At 35.7% G+C, this 22,423-nt stretch overlaps 1 protein-coding gene across 2 annotated transcripts in view; it reads left to right on the top strand.

The window, feature by feature from the left end:
• Nucleotides 1–22,423, top strand: part of Pdfr (Pigment-dispersing factor receptor) — a 59,714-nt gene that overhangs the window by 285 nt on the left and 37,006 nt on the right. For both annotated transcript variants that reach the window (XM_089473594.1, XM_018015529.2), the window contains exon 2: nucleotides 5,707–6,798. The gene's annotated coding sequence lies outside the window, so the exon portion shown is untranslated. The remainder of the gene's footprint in view (nucleotides 1–5,706; nucleotides 6,799–22,423) is intronic.

Below are 22,423 nucleotides of genomic sequence, written 5' to 3'. Positions count from 1 at the left end.
AGAACAGAGACGTTAACGCAACATTAATGACAATGCCCGTGCACTGTTTCATAACAGAGCTATGTATGTATATAACAGAGACTTATAAGATAACGGCTCAACAGAGCTGTTGCCAAGCTGTAATTTGTATGCATTTCATATTGGCTTCGTTCTTATTAACTAAATTGTTATGCAGCTAACATGAGTTCAGATTGAGCTTCATATCATATAACAGATCGTAATTCCATTGAAAACGTAACACTCCTGAACTCTTTACAAACATTTTGTATAACAGCCTATTGAAGCACTAATTGAAATATATATATGTACATACATATGTATATACATGCGTATAGAAATGTGGCAAGCCAAGTCAAATATGGCAAGAGCAGGCAAAGCCACAAGTTATACTTATATATGTATATACAGCTATATCAGCCCACGTCCTTCTATGATTTCTAGCCATTGTAATCCTCCTCCTCCTCCTGCGCCCGCGCCTCGTGCTCTGTTATACTGCTTTGAAAATAGTGTGAAACGTCAACGTGAGCGAAGCCTGTGAAAATGCATTTTTGATTTATGACTGCGAGCAGCGGGAGGAGGCGCAGATGGAAGGCCGATTGACCGCATTACGTAGCCAGAAGTTGGTGCTTGCAACACCTGGCCGGGGTCAGTGGATATAATTAAACACACCTATGTATGTAGTTTCACTTCTAATTGAAAGCCGAAAGCAAACACCAAGCGAGAGCATCAGCTCGAACCACAAATGCCCTGCGTTTGTGTGCTGCGAGTGTATTGGTGTAGCTGTTGCATCGGCTTCGAAAGCTCTGCGTGAACTCTGCATGTGTGAGCGAAGGGAAATTGTTATAACTGTCAATTAAAAGCTCGTCAGCTAGCTTCTCTTTCTTTTTAAACTTCTCAGCTCTGCTCGCATCAATTATTTACACTGTAAATAAAGCAATTATTTTTCCACTTGGCTACAGTAAAGCCCATCTAAAAGGGAAGAAAAGAAGAGGAGACACGAAAAATCTATTCTAAATCGAATCACTAAGCTTCACTTAGCTTTGAATCTATGCTTAAACACACTTGAATCGATAGAAAATTTCTATCTAGGATATCCTAACAAGTCTAAATGGCTTTGGTCTCACTGTATTTCGTACACTCTGTTTATTTATGCACTTGGCCATAGTTGTATACATACATATATGTATGCATCTAATGCACCCTTTTGAGTGCAGGGTATGAAAACAAACAACGCACAGATGATTTACGTTCACTGTGTACTGCTGCACAGTGTGGCAAGGGCATTGCAACGCAGCTCAAAAATTGTATACAGATACAAATGTACATATGTATATATAGGACTGAATGCGTTTGATTTGTTTAAACAGGGATATCTCAAATATTATATTGGAATGATATAAGTTCTGTTATAAAAAGAAAAGTAAATAAAAAAATGTATATTATTATATAAATAAATAAATATATCAGTTATGAACCCAACTTAAGTGCTCAATAATATCAGGTATACGTACAGAGCTGTTTCCCTTAGTGCAATTATTCGCCCAATTTGAATTGCATTAATGACCAAAGTCGTTAAATCTCTGGCATGTTGAACGGCCCACGGGAGATGACTTAAAGTTCCCTTACATATTGGGCAAAATTGAAGGAGAGGTTTTTATTTAGTTTTAGTGTTTCCTGGCATCCCTATAATTTCTGTTAACAGAAGCCATTTTTTCATTCAGATGGAGTCAAAAATATATTATAAATATGTTTTTCACCATTAGAGCAAAATTCTGGCTTCCATTATCCGGCTTTTCTCTGCTATGCTAAGAGTATGAGCTAGAAAAGGAGCATATTCAGATGAAATATTTAATTTAAAAACTAAAACTAATCAATTTTATTATATTATATGATCATAAGACTTTATATTTTTTGCTTTTATAGTTGGGCAAATCAGTTTCGTGTCACTGTGCGTAGCCGGAATGGGTCAGTTGAGCATTTGGCCAACTTCCTAAGCAAATGAACAAAACGCTGCATCGTCGGCGTTGTTGACAGTTGCTGTGCCCTTATATAGGGTATTAGTCAATTGTCACCCACTATGCAACGAATAGTTAGTTCAAAATATCTATAAGTGCATATAGTCACTAAATACATATAAAATTTGAAGCTGATAGTATCAAAGTGAAATATGCTATGCAAGCAAGGAAATTATATTCTTCAGAAAGAAGTCCTAATTCATATGCTTAATTCAATGTTGAGCTAAGTTCATCAAAAGCCCATCAAATCGAAACTTAAATATTATTTATTATTACTTATCTTGCCTGGGATAGGGTATTTGACGCTCGATAGGCTACTTTTCTTGTTTTTGATTTGTCATTTCAATAAGGTGTTCTAGTGGGTAAAGGCAATGCCAACGGAAACAGTAACGGGCACAGGATCGGGAGCAGCAGTTGCAGTAAGCAAAACGTGACTAGGCCAATGCTAACGGCGCTGACGTTGTTGTCGTCGTCGTCGGCGACTGCGGCGTCGTCATCGTCAACGTCAACGTGGGCGCATAGCCGTTTTTATGCTCATGACAGAAAATTGAAGTGTGCTACACACAAATAGCACACACACGCACAGCAACATATATGTATGTGTGTTAGTAAAATATATGTATATATACATACATACATAAAGCAATGCAATTGTCATGTCACACATTAATACACTGAGAGAAAAACTAAGACTATCTATATCTATATCTATATCTATATCTATATCTATATCTATATCTATCTATATCTATATCTATATCTATATCTATATCTATATCTATATCTATATCTATATCTATATCTATATCTATATCTATATCTATATCTATATCTATATCTATATCTATATCTATATCTATATCTATATCTATATCTATATCTATATCTATATCTATATCTATATCTATATCTATATCTATATCTATATCTATATCTATATCTATATCTATATCTATATCTATATCTATATCTATATCTATAGCTATATCTTATCTATATCTATATCTATATCTATATCTATATCTATATCTATATCTATATCTATATCTATATCTATATCTATATCTATATCTATATCTATATCTATATCTATATCTATATCTATATCTATATCTATATCTATATCTATATCTATATCTATAGCTATATCTATATCTATATCTATATCTATATCTATATCTATATCTATATCTATATCTATATCTATATCTATATCTATATCTATATCTATATCTATATCTATCGATATCTATATCTATATCTATATCTATATCTATATCTATATCTATATCTATATCTATATCTATATCTATATCTATATCTATATCTATATCTATATCTATATCTATATCTATATCTATATCTATATCTATATCTATATCTATATCTATATCTATATCTATATCTATATCTATATCTATATCTATATCTATATCTATATCTATATCAATATCAATATCTATATCTATATCTATATCTATATCTATATCTATATCTATATTTTTGTACGTAATTTCTCTCACTGTAGGCATGTATTGCAATATCGGCCTATATATAGACAAAGCTATACCCAGCACTTTACACGTCGTTTCGCTTCATTCCAAATATATCTAGTCACGTACTGACTCAAAAACAAGAACTACAGCAATGCGGACACACACACACACACACAGACAGAATATTTGAGCTGCTTCGCCTGAAACTAAATACATAGGACGAGGTCGGAAGCATGCTATGGTATACTTACCCATTGTTAGTCCCCATGATAGCCCCAATGATAGCTTATTAGTTTTTATTCTTCCTCTTACACACTTCACTCTAGTCCCCGCTTAGGTCTCTTCATCTTTCTCCTTTTGTCTTTCGACTCCAGAGCCCCTTAAAGTATGCAATTCAAACAAATGGGCGAGCTGGCGCTTCGCATTGTTTGTCGTCAGAGACAGTTGAACCGTTTTCAAAAAGCGAAAGTAAAATTTCCAAGACAGCTAGGCAGGAAAAAAATGTCTGCGCCACAATCAAAACCTGGTGCTCCAATGAAGCTCAGTATTATAATATTAAATTAGTTGGCTTTTCCATTGGAAACAAAGGAGCAGACCAACTGTAAACAGTTAGGAATTTTCACCGTAACTCTCAGGAGTGTAATGAAATTTTTCATGAAATCGCGCCAACTTATAAACGCGTTAAGTGAGATCATTCTCTGTGATTCTTCTTATCCATCGAAAAATGCCTTTAAATGCTACAAAGCTTTAGGTAACTACCTTCGATATTATAGCACCTACATATATGTATAGCTCGTTCTTAGTAGATTTAATTCGGAAATGATTTCATTGAAAATCGACAATGTGCAAAATAAGAATACGAATTGTTGTTTTAGCTGAATTTAATTAAAATTTATGATTAGCAATTTTCATGGCCCATTCATTCGCATGCTTGCCCCCAACATGTTTATTTATGATCTTCCTTTTATATATACATATGGTATACAAGTCAATAAATAATATATTGCCCCATAAACACATGTCGATCATGCCACATGACAGAGCGTACAATCTTCGGTATTTTATAGATGCGTGTACTTTGCTATTCGGGAGTGTTTAATGAGACTCTAATAAGAGAGAATTGAAGAAGAAATCAGAGTTGAAAGTATTATGCTCTCAATTTATTAGATGTATTAGATTAGATTAGATTTATTTAAATTAAAAAAGTCGTTCAGCTGCACCTCGCATATGGAATATGTTTACAGGGTATTATCATGATCATTTTACATAATGCTTGCACCTGCACAGGGTATATATGCAGTCGATCATTAACATTTTAAAAATACTTTTTTAATTTTTGTTTTTACAATCTTTATCTACATAAATTTAAGTTAAACGCTTAAAGCAGGGTATCTATGCAGTCGAGCAATGTGGAATTAAATCCATTTAAAATGTTATCATCGCGTACTTCCGCGCGATCGTATTCTAGCTTAAAGAATAAAGTTGAACACTTAAAACAGAGTATCTATATAGTAGGGCAATGTGAAATATTCATTTCCGTATTAAATTTAATTTAAGAGCCATCATTTACAATTTGTTTCCAAATTCTAAGTTCGATGTTAAGCACTAAAAACACTATATGGATACCCTATTAACTTAGCTCTTACAATTTGTATAAAGAATGTAAATGATTGCTCCTAAATTAAATTGTATATGGAAATTCAAAGATTTATCTTTCATTTACCGTCTATATCTAGTCGAGTCCGCTAGACTACGAAATACCCTGAGCCCCGCAAGTAGCTGATCATTCAACGTTTCTATTATGCATACATGACAAACAATGGATGCACTCACAGACTCACACACACACACACACACAAATATATATGTACGCACGAACGCATAAGCACGCGCTCTGCCAACGCAGCGACTGCGTTGCAAATTCGGACAATATTGTGGGAACCTTTTCGTGGAATAACTTTTCTTCCAAATGGACTTTCAAATCAAATTTTCCGAACATGCTAATGGCATTCAAATATGTGCGTTTGTCAAAGCACAAATAGTGGGATGTGGTGAACTGAAATTGAAAAGGATAAAAGCTTTGCCTTCATTACATTGATCTAAACAGTAAATGTGAAATATTATTACCGCTTTAAAATACAGGGTATCAATGCAGTCGCTGAGCTTACATCAAATTATTTGTTTTTTGATTTCAGTTGAGTTTTTGCTTCTTCGGTTGCCATTTGCCAGTTCGATAAATCTTTCACTGCGCCGCGTAACGGTATGCATGCGTGTGTGGGTGCATGTGTGTGTGTGCATGTGTGTCACCGGTAACGGAAATTTGTTTGCAGTTTTATTTTGAAGCTCGCACAACAACAACAACAACAAACAGCAGCAGCACCAACAACAACAGCAAAGACAACAACAATAAACAAACAGTAAAAATTATATTCCGCTGGCGTTTTGTCTTGCTGTACGCACGCACACACAAAAGCACACACACACACACACACGCAGGCGAGCGAACGTTCGCAGAAGCAGAGGCGAGTGAGCTGCCGCTTAGCTGGCGCTTTGGCCGCTAGTTAAACGCCTGCAATTGCACCCAGCACACACACACATACGCATGCACATCAATACACCCACACACATACACATGCAAGCGCTCGCAAAGGCAACACCGAACACAACGAAGTGACGCTAACGAAGCGAAACGAACGACTCGTTGGACGCTCGTGTATGCCGCTGCCATTGTCGTCGCCGGTGTCGCTGCGCGCAGCGCGCTGCGTCGCTGCCGGCGTCACTGGGCAGAAGGCCAGAAGGATAAGTTGGGCAGATGCTTGCAAGATTCTGTCATAACGGCTTCGGCACTCGTGGCGCGCGTCTCGCACGCGGCACCAGCAGCAGCAACAGCAGCACAACCAAAAGCACAAACAGAATTAAAAATAAAAACAAAAACAAGTTACTAATCACAGAGGGTTATTACAACATTTTTGAAACATTAGCGCGCTCGCGTTTAAATCACTTTTTTTCTTTTTTTTTTTTTTTTTTTTTTTTTTGTACGTTTTTTCCCCCGTTGTGCATTGTGTTTACACGATATTTTTTTCGAAGAATTTTCGAAAAGTGCGCGAGTCTAAAGTACACACGATGTGGCGGCCTTAGAAAGTTGGAGCAATGTTATGGCTACTATATGTTAAGTTCCAATCGAGAGATAAACACAGTTCGTCGCTAAAGTACGCCAAAGTGTTTGCGAGCAAAGCAAACAATATCCAAATTCAAAACAATCGAAAAACGAGAAACTGCAATGGCAGGTGAGTGAGACAAACAAGTAAGAAAAGAAGAAGAGTTTACATGCAAAATCATATTTATTTGAATTATAATATTGGTAGCTTATTTTTGCATGTTTTTATTCCAATATAAAATGCTCATCTAAAATAAAATTTAAAAAAAAAATATGTATTTCATAGTCCTTGTTGCAGTGCTCTAAAGTAATACTCTCAAAGCTCTAGGTACCTTATTGAAATTTCAGTTGAGCCAAAGCTGATGAAAAGTTTAAATATTTGTATAATTTAATTTTCATAGAAACCCGATGAACCCTAGATTTTAGATTGAAATCAGCCAAAAAATTTAAAATGGAAAATACTAGGAAATTAATCCATTGTTTTGGGGCTAATGGAAAAGAGTGACAAATACAATTAAATTTTATTTGCCGTGTTGTAAAATTTCATGAATGCTTATTTACTCTATATTTATTATTATAATTTTTTTTTAGAAACTATTTATGCATTAAAGTATTATTTAAAATAATATTTTTGAGGTAATATTATTATTATATGTCCTACAAATGTTGCCAAACTTCACTTAAATAAACTCGGCTCAGGGCAATGCTCAAACATGAAAGCTAGCTGTGTAGCTTTACTTATTTCGTACACTGTTGCCAAAATTCAAACATCTTCAAGCAATGTTGTCGCACTTCAGTGTTCAACAATTGAGCCTAACTGCGCGTCTTTCGATTGTTAAGCTCTTACGCCGTTGCCAAACTTCATAATTGCTTTGTGCGCTGCTCTGTCGTTGTTTACACTTCACTTCAATTCACTTTTTCGCTCATAAATTGACCACAAAACTGTGCGATTTCAATAATTTCTGAACTCATTGAATTAGACGCGCAGTCGACTATCGAGAATTTTTGTTTGTATTTGGTTTTTTGTTTTTAAATACGAAGCATGTGTTATTTTCCGACGTTCATTGAGTTGCGCCGACTGAACAATTAAATATAACACATTTTTGCGCTGCAGTTAATATTTATAAATATTTTCAAATATTCTCTACTTTCTCTATAAGTTTATCTAGTGTAAGCACTGAGATTCCTATAGCTCAATTTTCATGTTCGTCTCCTTTTTTGTTGTTTCTATTTTTTTCTTTTTTTCCCATTCGCTTTTTTTTATAATTTCTGCATTCTTTTGAGTTATTTTCTCTTCGCATGTCTACTCTTTTATTCTCAGCTTCTCTTTTAGTATTAAATTCTGTTTAACTTTTCTTTCAGTTTCTTCTGATTTCTTCATTTCTTGTTGTTTCTTTTCATTCCTTCTTTTGAGCTGCTCTTTTCTCATACTGTTCTTCCTTATCTCGTTTCTTCTATTCGCTGCAAGCATTTCTCCTTCTCATATCTTTTTCTTCTCAACTCTTTTCTTCTTATTTTCTTTACTCTCTTATATAATTTCTCTTTTCTTCCTATCCTCTTTAATCTCTTATATTATTCTCCCCGACATTTCGCCCTCTCTTCTCTTCTTTCCTCTTATTTCCAACTTATTTTCCCTTATAACCTTTAACTTCTAATCTCTCCTTTCATCTCTTCCCTATTTTTGTTCAAATTTCTCTTCATCTGCTTATGTTATTCTTTTAACTTCTTCAGCTTTCTCTTCCCTTCTGTTCCCATTGTGTCCCTTTACTTTTTGTGGCATTCTTCTTTTTAATCTTTCTTTTTCTGTCGCCGTCCAATGTGGCGTATGCGCAACATATATAAATATTTGCTTCTCCTAAATTTGGTTGCACCCAATTTCATAGGTTTGGTGATATGCCTGTCTGTGCCCAACAGCGCTGCAGCGTGCCGCCCACTGCTAACCGCCACTGCCACGCCTCTAGCCCGCTGCTGCCGCCGCCTCTGTTGGCCAACAAATGCAGCTGGGTCAGTTTGCGTAAACATTTGGACGAAAAAGAACATTTCTGCGGCTGCATTTGTTCAATTTCTTTGTGCATGAATTTTTTTCTCTCTTTCACTGTTTTGTGTAGGGTATTCAGCGTTTGTTGCGAATAGAGAGAGGCCTAACTGCACAGGCATAAGTAATATATATGTATATATACACATATATATACTTGCATAGTTATATATGTGTATATTTATGTAAAGCCCCTCTCTCTCTCTCCCTCCCACTCCCCCTCCCTCCCCCTTTCAATATAATTCAGATTTGGCTAGATCAACTTTCTATAGCATATATCCATGGCTATAGCAGCTAGAGTCAATTAAGCATCTCTTAGAGAACTTTGCATTTCTATAGAAACCTGCTTGGTTGCTCCTCAAAAATGATATTCTAATCAAATTGTACAATTAAAAACTTTAAGTGGACGGCCGAGGGAAAACAGGATATCAAATTACGCACAGCATTATATCAATTACTAGAGGAACTACCCTCAGGGGCAAGCCAGGGCATACGAACTTCGACTAGCTCGTCCATAACATTCAGATGCAGAATATACATATATATAATTTTTATATATATATAAATATATATGTATGTATGTGTGTATGCAAAATGTTGTTAGGCATTTAGGCCGTTTGCTTTTCAACTCTGCTTGTGGGCAATGGGTTGGCAGTGCGCGGCGCGGTAGGGGGGGGGGGGGGGAGGCGTGGCACAAGGACAGTAACGTGAGGGCTGGCAGTTGTTGAACTGGACGCAAGACAAACTTCGTGTTGACAAAAGTTGTAGCATGTGCGAAACTGAAGGCACCAAATGCCATTTACTCTGCTCGCATATGTGAGTGTATGTGTGTGTGTGTGTGCGGATGGGTGTGCAACTCATTAGCATTGCAGCCAAGTGATGCGAGTGCTGTCCGTGAAGTGTTTTTGTCCTAGCAGCGAGTTAAAGCGACAGTGTGGAAATTTTTAGTTCGAAGACATGAATTGCCAGCAATCTGTGCGTCTATGTGTGTGTGTGTGTGTGTGTGTGTGTCTGGCCCGAGTGCATTGCATGGCACGTGCCTCATTATCGGGCGGGCGGCCGCACGACGAGCTTGTAATCAAATTGAGATACTTGCGGTTGCCTTTTTGACCAGGCGCCTAAAGGTGAGAGAGTGTGTGTGAGCCACTGCATGTGTGAGTGAGTGTCGGTGTCTGTGTGTGTGTGTGTTTGACTTGTCTTATTAACACAAGCAATGAGCATGAAATGGGACCAAGCTGATGCGGGTGCGACAGACAGTGAAGTCCTCTTGCGCTGACGAACAATCCTTTTGCATATGTGTGCGTTGCGACACGCTTTTCACACACACACACACACAGCCATAGACACACACACACACGACGCTTTTAAGTGTTTGCCATAAAAAGAATGCCACAACTGCGGTTATCGTTGAGCTTCCTTTTCTCTTCTTTATTCTGATTCTGTTCCTCTGTCAGCTGTGCGTGTATTTTGCTCTTTTTCATCGCACTGTCCTGCTCCCCCCTCTCTCCCTCTCTCTAAGTATTTACTGAATTTTTGGCTTTCTGATATTTGCATATGAGTAAGCACATAGAAGAGAGCATGAAATATACCGCAATGCTTCCAAATGGGCTTAAACTGTGTTGAATTAGAGAGCCGGCTAGCATAGGCTAGCAACGACTAGCAAATGCCCTAACCAAATGAGCTTAAGATGTGTTGAAGTTGAGCGCCGAATAAAATAGACTAGCAACGACTATATACAATACTTAACATACTTGTTGATACTTAAAGAGAAAAAGTCATGAGATGATGATGATGATAATAATTATAATAATAATAATAATAATAATAATAATAATAATAATAATAATAATAATAATAATAATAATAATAATAATAATAATAATATTAGTAATATAAGTCAGTCGGATAGACCCAAAGACGCATTAATATTATTAGATAAATTATATTATAAATAAATATAATGGAATATTATTTCACAATTTACTACCTGTTGCCTTCGTCGAGAGTATGAAAATATTTTAAAAAGTTAACAGTTTTTTATATTACATTTTCCATTTGCTCGTATGTTATATTCTATATTATATTAATATAATATAATACATATTTAATATTATTTATTATTTTTGTACTTTCTTATCATCTGTCATAGAAATAGTAAATAACAAATAAGTTCAACTATGCCACTGGAACCCATCACGCATCCATCTAGTCGCATTAATAGAAATCAGATTTTGATTGAACTCATGAATTTTGGTTCTGCAGCCCACACGTCGTATGCATAATATGCCAATATATCGTCAAGAGCTAAGTTTTACCTTGACCCAGCAATACAAGGCAATATACAGCACCTGTCTGTCTATCTGTCTTTATTCGATTGTCTGCCAGGGAAAAATCATGAAATTCAGCAAATTAGCTATAATCCAATTTTACTCCAAATTTCTCACAAATTTAATTTACTGCAGTCCTCTATCAAAATTCACGTCAAAATTATGCAAATCTCTATATGTGATTCACTGAGTCAGCTCAGCCTAAGAACCCTCAGAACTAAGTACTGGTGGTGCTGACATACATTTACGAAGGTTAATCTCTAATAAGATTTCACTATCAATTTAGAAACAGTTTATCACTGGGGAAAACTGGGAAGACGAGAAACTCTTTGTGATTTGAAATCATTTTCATTTTGATAATGGATTCTTGATAAAGAAAATGATTAAAGTTTTATTTTCCTCCATCCCTCTTTTTCTCTGCATTTTTCACCTTCTCACCCATTCTGTACATCTCTTATGTTCTTTGCCTTTCTCTATTCTTCCTCTACCTCTCTTTGTTCGGCTGATTATCTCTTTCTTTCTGTCTCTCCTTTTGTTCTCCTTCTCTCTCTCTCACACTCTTCCCTTCCTTCTCACTCTCATTATATTTCTATCTGTCTCTCTCTCCGGCTTTCGTTATGTTTCTGTGTCTCTTTTCTCTGTTTCTCTCTGTCTGTCAATCTCGATCACTCTTTTTATACCCTGAGCCCATTGAAAATGGGAAATCAGGGTATAATGGTTTTGTGAAAAGTATGTAACAGGCAGAAGGAATCATCGCAGAGCCCATAAAGTATATATATTCTTGATCAGGACGACGAGCTGAGTCGATGTAGCCCTGTCCGTCTGTCCGTCCGTCCGTATGAGCAAAAGGATCTCAGAAGATATAAGAGCTAGAGAGCTGAAATTTGGCATGCATACTCGTGTATACCATAGGCAAAAGTATTTTTGTAATATTGAAAATTCTAATCTATATAGAAATAGATAAAATCGGAAAAACTACAAATGTTTTCCTTATGATTTGCTTTCCAGTTTTCGAATTCGTCTCCCCTACAGTAGTATATAAAGTGCGCTCTTCTCTTCTTCTTCTCTTCTCTTCTTCGCTTTTCATTAAATTCCAATTATGTCGAATCAAGCTTAATCAGCTTATTTTTTCCGATTTCTTCTATTTGCCAACAATCTGTTGTTGTTGTTGTTGCTGATGATGATGATTTGTTGTTGTTGTTGTCATTGTTTCCGGTCAATGGAAAATTAATAATGGAAGTCGTCAATTGGAATACGCCGCCGGATAAGAAATAAAGTTTACAGCCAATTAATAATGTATTCGATTCAATTGAATAAATTCGAATTCGAATTTGAATTCGTTTGCGGCGAAAAGTCTGAATTATGCTGAATTGCATAATGTACCCATTGTAATGGCCTCGAAGGCCTCCAAACTTCTTTAGCACTTCGCTAAAATTGATTTCATAAAACGCATTCATATTTACAACAAACTTTTTGGTAATAATAAATATAATAAATCTACTAAATAGAATATATATATTATATATATATATATATACTTAATATACTTAATGCACAGCGAATTAATGAATTAGAATGCTTTTACGTGAAATACAGGGTATTCGCAAGTAGATCCCAAGGGCATAAAGATAAAAAAGAAAGGGTATCTGCTGGTCGATCAGTTAATCATTTATCCCACGGCCAAGTAACTTAAACTAATGCATAAGGTATGCTCATATTTTTTCCAAGATACTTCAGAAATATGTAATACTTGCAAGCTGAAAGAAAACAGAGCTGCCCCAAGGCAGATGCGGCTCGTTTCGCAAACTGAACTTAAGCTTTGCTTAGTCTGAAAATTGGATTATGGCAAACCAATCGAAAATAAAAATCGTTAGATGTACATATATCAGAAAGGAACGCGTTGCCAACTGCAGAATATCCATTCTCAGCACAAACGCTCCCAGATCTATTTTCCGATTTAGCTTGTCCCAATTGGGCGTAGGTATATCCAGCCAATGATGATATGAATAAATATATAGATATACCCGCCATATATTATTGGACTTGTATTGTTAACATGAGTACACAATCCGAAATGCAACACTCTAACAGCTCGAACTACCATGATTTCTGAGATAACGGATATCCCATACGGGCTGAAAAATGGGCTTCGAATTCTATTTCTATTGATATATTCTATTCCAATATAAATATCTACTATTCCAAAGTATTGAAGCTAACAAAAATATATATACATATATATATTGAAATAAATGAAAATATTATTATTGAGAAAACAAATAAAAATACTTAAAAAGTAAAAAAATATATATATTTTTAAGGAAACAATTAAATTATTTGATTGCTCTTTTGCTAGAAATTTCTGATGAACTTAATTTATGTGTAAATGAAATAATAAAAATATATTATGAAATAAAAAAATAAAATATCTTAAACATAACGCTTAAAGCTTTTCGATGTCTAAAAAATTCATTTTTATAAATTTTAACGAATAAATATAAGATATCAAGTCCCTTTCACAAATTTCAATCCAACTCTATTCATTAAATATTTGTGTATATTTTTTTATACAATTTACAATGATAGTGCTGCACTACACTAAACTTCAAGAAAACTTTTTTTTTAATATGTCTCTTTTCTGTTTAGAATAGAATGTGAAGAAGAAAATTCAAAGAAAGTCCTATTACTTTCCATTGAAATTGAATAATGTTCGTAAAAGGCATTGTGAACCAGGCGGTCATAGAAATAGTAGCGCTGAATATAAGAAGTGGAAAAATATTTGTATTTTTTATTATTATTGCACTTGTACTACCTTTTCGAAAGTATATTTATTATAAGCGTTCATTCAATAACAGAACATTAAATGCTATTATGAGTTACAAAAGATATGATTGCTGAAGACTTGTCAATTAATGCCCGGTTTGGTAAGGGCATAGTAAGTGTTGGTAAATTTATTGAGTTGAGTTATTTTGAGTTTGAAAATGGATAATGGAAAATGAAGCGGGCTGGCATGATGGGCGTATTTGCTGTCTTTTCTTCTGGCAATGCCTTAAATTATATTAAAAATGTGTTTGAGCTTGAGATCTTTCAAAATGTCGTCTATCCTGGGCACAAGGAATCCAATGGCTCGTCTTAATATGCGGTGTTCTCTTGATTATAGTTTCTTCATGAGGAGCAGCATTGTGTATTGGTCGGAGTATGCAAGTCGAAAGGCTCTAGTAGAGATGGCTCCACTACGAGACGAAGTGAAGCCTTCGATGAGTTCATAGCACACATCACATGCACACACACATAAGCACGCGCTCTGCTAACTGTGCAGTTGACGCAGCGACTGCGCCGGGGCTGCAATTTGAGCCATGTTATGGGAACAAATTTGTTGAGTAACTTTTCCTGCAGATGGACAATCTTCATTTAACTTTCAGATTGCGATAATGACAGTCATATGCGTATATTCACAAGCCACAAGACACTAATTTACATTTTGATATCCCATTTTGAATGGATTCCGCATATAATTAAAAGCACTAAACTTCTCAACTTGATACACTTTAACAACAGTCAAAAGATACTTTCATGAACATATATATTTATAGCATGTTTTTAATGTTTACCCAACCGATAATTCCACTGAAAGCTGCATTGCATGCGATTCATGTGAAATCCCATATCTGTACGTGTTAATACTAATAATAGACTTACAAGGAATAAGGGCACTTCACTCCATATGTATATGTAAACATATACACATATTTTTTATACGCTGAACCCACTGAAAATGGGAAATCAGGGTATAATGGTTTTGTGAAAAGTATGCAACAGGCAGAAGGAGGCGTGGCAAACCCCACAAAGTATATATATTCATTATCAGGGTGACGAGCTGAGTAGATTTTGCGCTGCCCGTGTGTCTGTCCGTCCGGCCGTAGAAGAAGATATACGTGTTAGAGCTAGTTCCTAGGTCCATGTATATCATGCGCATATGAAGTTTGTTTCAAACAATCGATAAAACTTCCCGTTATTTTGTTATCGATTAAAAACCTTGTCGAAAATCAGTTAATATATTATATCCCTCCATCATTAAAGTCGCCAAATTTTAAAGGTTAATTTAAAGGTATTTTGTAGAGTTTCGATTGTTATATGTATGTAGTTCATCCCCACCCCTAAACTTATGTGTGTGTGTGTAGGATTCTTGTTTAAGCAGAAAGACGTGAAGAAATTTTGAAATATCAGTTTCTCGAAGGATTCAGGGGATTGCGAAGTCGAGCAGTCTTAACTAAAACTTTTTTACTTATTTTATTAACATTAATGCAATTAATCACATTTTTTTTAACATTTGCCATTTTACCGCAAATTACGAATATTGCAAATAAGCGTAAATTTATGGCAATTACATTTATTTCGCTCAACGTTTGTTTTTAATCAGATGCAATAAATTATTGGCCTCGAGGCCAGAAATGTTGCCTTTGCCATTCAATTCAATCGAGAATTCCAATTCAACCTTGCCCAGCCTTAAGCCCCAGCGCCTGTTGCATATGCTATTCAGCTGTGCAACGGATATCAGATTTTATATTTACAAACCAATATTAATAAAAAAAAATAGGATATATATATATATATTTTTATTAATATTGGTTTGTAAACATATATATATATATATATAGATATATTCTTGCTGATATAAAATTAAATTTTGCCTGCCAGCAGCAAGAAAAACGAGTGAAAGCTCTACTCTTATCCAAGCTGTACGGCTAGAAAATACTCTAGATAGTCTGGGCCTCAGATAGATTGCAATTTATAAATCTAATAGTGAAATTGATCGAAAATAAGTTGAAATGGAAAAAGATATCCAAAGCCTTCAAAATTGCTAATTTGTGGATTTTCATAGAAGATTTTGCCCTAATATTAAATAAATGTTTGTACATATACATATTAAAAGAAACAAGTGTAAAATATTAATAGAAATGTATATATATTTTGAGGTCAATGAACTTTAAGGAAATGATCTACATAAAAAGTTTAGGTAGACATACAAAAGATCAACAGCGCTCTACTGTTGATAATATAAAAAACTAAATGTTCTCAGCGATGCCAGAAACAATATACCCGCTATACCCAAGCTAACAATGGGCTGATAGTATAAATAAATCGAGTAGAATGAATATATTTAATTCATGTTATGAAAATACTATCAAGAGAACGAAATGAACAAACAGCACTAGCTCAGTAAGCAGATACCCCTTGATCAGCTTAAGCATGCAGGAGTAAGTGAAAGCTTTCTTTACCTCTATTGGTGCACAATATATCCGAAATCATTCAATGGACAACTTCACCTGAATTTAAGTGTAATATGCCCATTTGGTGAACATGTTTGCTGTACAGGGTATAGAGATGCGGCCGCCGGCGAAAGCCGCACATGTGTTTGGGACAATAAATCAATTATGCATTCGTCGCTGCTGCTGCTGCTGCCGCTGGAAATATTGTTTATTAAAAATCGCAACTAAGTAAAAATAAATACAAGTTGTGATTGGCAGCGCGAACAGGAACTCGGTTTATGTTGAACCAATTGACGTCAGTCAAAATGTTTGACGGCCGCCTTTCACAGCAACAACGACAGCAACAATAACAATAACAGCGCCGATGATGATGATGATGTTAGTCTGTTTTTATTACACTTGAGACACATCGACAGATATCTGGAAAGCAGCGTATTAAATTAGAACAAGCTGTTTGCGATCAACAAAAACATCTCGTAGCACAAGCAAGACTAAAAAGAAACAACCATAAAATGCAAGCTGCAAAATAAACAAACGTCAGATAGAAAATAATGAAACAACATCCATGATACACTAGGCAATGCCCTGTCACGGTTCCTAGACATGCTCTCCGTTTGAATAAATTACATATTTATAGAAATTCGGAATTATGTTCTGGGCATCTCTTCCACTGTTATACGATATACTGACATACCGTTATACTGTTATACTGCTATACTTTTATACTTTTATACTGTTATGCTGTTATACCAGTATACTGTTATGCTGTTATACCAGTATACTGTTATGCTGTTATACCAGTATACTGTTATGCTGTTATACCAGTATACTGTTATGCTGTTATACCAGTATACTGTTATGCTGTTATACCAGTATACTGTTATGCTGTTATACCGGTATACTGTTATACCAGCATACTGTTATACTGTTATACCAGTATAATGTTATACTGTTATACCACTATACTGTTATACTGTTATATTGTTATAATATTATACTGGTAAACTGCTATAATTTTATACTGTAATACCATTATATAGTTATACTGTTAAACTGTTACACTGCTGTACTATTATCTGTTATGTTATCATACTATTATACTTTTATATTATTATACTGCTATACTATTATACTATTATACCATCATATTATTATACTATTATACTATTGTACTATTATACTAATATACTACTATACAATTGTACTATTACTGTTATACTGTTATAATATTATAATATTGTACTATACTATGTATACTGGTTTTCTATTCTATTCTTATACTAATACTTACTGATTTACTGTTACACTGTTGTGGTACTATCTGTCATATTACCTACTACTATAAACTACTTTTCAGTAGAACTACTGTTTTCCTGTAGGGTCTAACTATTGTTCTACTGCCATACTTTTATAGAGCTATAATGCTATACACATAGCACCTATTACTGGTCGCGAGTCAAGTGTGAAAGATACATTAAGCTTAATTAAAATTTCCCCTTTTTTTGTGAAGGAAGTTCGAGGGGATTAGAATTGAGTTTGATAATGTGAAGCATTCCCGCAATTTCCAATTAATTCTTGCTCTTTTATTTCATCTAATTATGTGAGCTCGACATGCTACGCATATTTTATGACCAAGGACTACATATGTGAACGGGAATTCTGCTCATTTTTGTGGGTTTTTTATTTAGTTTTTACTGTCTGGGAGCCAATTGCATTGGCGTCGATTCAATTATAGACTGCAAGGATAATATCCAAATGAAATGTCAGCCAATTGTCAGTCGTTAAATATGCTGATTAGTCCGCAGCTGTACAATACGGGCAACAACAACAATTATCTTTGGCACACACACATACAGAGGGAGAGAGAAGGGGAGTGCGTATGACTGACACACATCATGTCCTTTCCTGGGCAACAGGCATCTAATTAGCAGTTCCGTTGCAGCAGCGCTTGGTTATCAGTGTGTGTGTGTGGGTGTAGCTGGTAAATCAGCTCTATAGCCAGCAATAGTTCTTTGGAGTCGAAGCTTGACTCGAGCGCAAATACAAAAACCTTACTTGACATTTCTCTGCATGCGTGTGTGTGTGTGTGTCAATGAATGTGTGTGCTTGTTCTTCACACACTCAATACATGAGCACATAGGACTCATTCCGTAAAGGCTCGTCAGGGGGCGCCAAGCGTGTGGCCTAAGGCATAGCCCGCAAAAGTATGCTACATTACTGTTAAAAGCGTCCCATGTGGATGTCTCTGTGTGTGTGTGTGTGTCCATATGTGTTTGCTAAAAATCAATATGTATATGAAGTAAACAATGCATCGGGCGCATAACATTATAAACAAGTTCGCTTTGAAAATGACATTGAATTATATTTGAATTGCTTTTAAAGGCAAAAGCAAATGTTAACAGGATGTTAAAGCAACTGCAACTGCAATCAACATAAGAAAGTGTCGAAATCTTAATGGTATGTTAAACAAATGATAAGTAGAAGCGACAAAGAGGAGACTGGCAAGGGACTGAGAGAATTTCATATAATTTCATATACATATTCAGGTAGATAGAAATGGAGAGAGAGAGAGAGAGAGAGTTAATCTGTTAAATAATTGTTTTCTTTTTAATAAAGTGCAAATTATCTTTTCCTATGAAATTCTTCCCAACTGATTATAATACTTACTTTGCACAGTTAAACAGACACTTATACAGAATTTCGCTCAGTGTAATAGCATTATGACACACAGTCTCACTTGTAGTTCCATTTAAAAGCAAATGACAAATTTTCATTATAAATTGCACAAATGCGCAAATAGAATAAGCATCTACCATTGCCACACCCACTTACGAAACAACTTTGTCGTCCTTCGCAATCCGCCATTCCCATTTAAGTGCGTGTGCACGCAGGTGTGTGCCGCCAGTAAGCCGATTTCGTGTAACAAACATGCAAATCTGTTGAACTAATTGCCGCATTAGGAGCATTACACGTCTTTTGAAAATCCCTTGAAACTGTACAAAGAGACGATGCAATCAGATATCAAATTACACAATCTACAACAGATTGTATTTTTTGTGTAATAAATTTACTATCCCATATAAAAATATTGCTCACCTACTGCCAGCTACAATTGTCCATATTATTTTTTCTAATAGCAAGTGGAATCAGTTCTGCTAAGAGAGATGATTCCTGGCATTGCATCACGGCAGCTAAAGCAATGCTTTTTCATTTTTGTCAATGTGAAACTAAAAAGCACCCAAGCTTCTTAAGGAATGAGTTTTCTTTGGCCAGCTTAGGTTATGGCATTGGTGGAGGAAGAATCACTCTCAATTTGTTGGCGAAGGTGTATCAATCGTTCTATCAGCCACTTTGTCAGCCTGTCACTAAGTCATCAATCATTCATTCAATCAATCAATCAGCCAATTTGTAATGCATTAAGTTTATTGTATTGTTTTCAGGCATGCTGTCAGGCAATCAAGCAAGTCAATCTCTCAAGGAATCAGCCAATATGCTTTCATATCAATCAAACAGTCTGTCAGTCATTCAATGACTTGGTAAACCTGCCATAATCTCTCAGTCAGTTATTTAGATAATATTTGATAGTAAAAGCTGAAAGCTGTCAACCTGTCTATCCTCGATTCTGTACTTTTCATGAAACAATTAATGGGCTAATCTATCTGTAATTCAGTTACTCAATTTGTTGTCAGTCAATCACTTTCAATCAGTATATCAACCAATTCATCATCAATGATTCTATCCAGTAAGTAAGTAAGTAAGAATATAAGATTACAATTTTCTTGAAACTCATTAAATTTCACAATGAGCTCCTACCCATGTGAAACTTTAGCACAGTTACCCATTCTACTAATTAACTTATTGTTATACAGCCTTACAGCGGCTGCAAAAGAACTTCATTAGGCGCCGCACTGTGGTACATAATGCAGAAAAGTTTCATTAATAACAAGTAAGAAGGCTCTAGTCGAGGCAGCTCGTCTAGGAGATACCCTGAACCCTCCAAGCTGATATTATAATCATTCATTATTTTCACACATGTGCGTTTAAACACGCGCGCTAACTGCGCAGTAAGCAGCGACTGCGCTTGGGCACGCTACGGTGTGGTCAATATTATGAGAATTTATTTGTAGAATAATTTCTCTTGTAGTAGGACTGTCGCTATGAAACTTTCAGAGCGTGATCATATGGTTGGAATACATTCCAAAGTATACGTCTCTAGTACTTGAGATACGTTTTTTACAAATTGGGGGCGAAAGAGACGTATTATACTATCTGTAAATTACAAAATTTTCGTATCGATCAACTGTATATCACCGAAAATCTGAAGTCTGCAGGTCTAAAAGTGTTCAAATTAGGTTGAAAACAAACAAAAATCGAATTTTGGACTATTCTCGATAAAAAAGTTATCGGATGAGTTATCGAAAAAATAAGATAAACTTGTACTGCCTATGGTATACACGAGTATGCATGCCAGATTTCAGCTCTCTAGCTCTTATATCTTCTGAGATCTACGAGTTCATACGGACGGACGGATGGACAGACGGCTAGGGCTATATTGACTCAGCTCGTCGTCCTGATCAAGAATATAGATACTTTATGGGGTCTGCGATGATTCCTTCTGCCTGTTACATACTGTTCACAAAACCATTATACCCTGATTTCCCATTTTCAATGGGTTCAGGGTATAAATAATTTCCATGCATTTTTTTAAATATAATAAATCGATTTATTAAATATGATTTTAAAGATACATACACTATGTATGTACGTATTTGCTATTAAATACAATTTTCTTTTTCAGTGCATTCATGATATGTCGAACTTTAGCTGACAAAAGCTTTCCGAACAAGAGCATATACATAGGTACATAACTTTCAGTGCTGTACGTGAGGGCACAAACCACTGTGGCTCTGAATGAGTTGGCTGAGGCTCAATGGAGGGGCTTTGCCTTTTTCGCATTTCCGTGTGCCAGCTACTTTTTGGTAGCATGCGGTAGTATGCCTGAAATTTTTGATTGGTGCCTCCTGCTGATGCTGCTGCTGCTGCTGCTGTTGGCTTCCCAACTGAGAAACTTTGACAAAATGCAGGCCATAAAGTCGGTGCAGCTGCAGGTGCAGCCGGTGCGGGCGGCCGGAATTGCTAGGCGTCTGCAGTTGAATTTAAGTGAAATATTCAGAAACTCGACTCAGGCAATTGCCAGCAGCTTAATTTGCATTTGCCATGCGGCAGCTGGCATCTAGCAGAAACGTGCAACGTGCCGCATGTCATTTGCCAGCTGCCACTCGCCTCGGCCATCCGGCTCGCCCCCTTCATCCTCGGAGCACCGCACACGTCCGCTCTTTCATCTTTCATCTTTTCTTGCAGCTAAACAGCAAGCTATAGGGCATTCCCTTTGGCCGGCAAAGTGTCAAATTAAAAAGCTAACGAAATAAATAAATAACAGCTATAAATATTAAGAGAGGCGACTCTCATCTCTCTCTAATGCATATCTGAAACATGCACTCATGTTTATTTAATGCCGGTTGACAACCTTTGCTAGTCGCTGCAGGCGCCAGGGAGTTAATTAATTGTGAGCAAGGCAAAGGCCAGCAGAGAGCAAACAAAACAAGTGAGAGCGCCCGAGTCGAGCATGCGCGACTTGCAAATACCCTGCAGCTACTCGTCAATTTGAAACAGAATTTATCGCCCAGCTATTTTCGTTACTTTAGCAAATCAGCATTGCCTATAACTGAAAAGCCCATGAAAAGCCCATGCATCAATTGATTTAATAAGCTATTGTGTAAATACTCATTTCTCTATGTACCCTGCACATATCAGCTATATTGAGAATTATATTGAGGTTATGCAGGTTTCATTGAATAATATTTTCAGCAAGTGAATGGAAATAACTATTCTCATTTAGAAACCTTCCTTACTTTCACTTTTTTTCCTTTCCAATCAGCTCTTTATAAGATTTCTGTCTACTCGTTACTTTAGCAAATCTTTAGCTTCTTTCAAATAGCTGAAAGTATAATTTACAATCTTCCATAATTTTTTATTTATTTATCTAATTTTAATCTCGCCATTTATTGAAACCTCTCGTTTCTTTAATACTGTCAAGTTTGTTTACTCGTTACTTTTGAGAAT

The sequence above is a fragment of the Drosophila arizonae genome, chromosome X, assembly GCF_054131065.1.
Source record: "Drosophila arizonae isolate 15081-1271.41 chromosome X, UAZ_ARI_1.0, whole genome shotgun sequence".
NCBI classification, from domain to species: Eukaryota; Metazoa; Arthropoda; class Insecta; order Diptera; family Drosophilidae; genus Drosophila; species Drosophila arizonae.
Note: the sequence above shows the minus strand (reverse complement) of the source record. Positions and strands in the feature narration are given on the sequence as shown.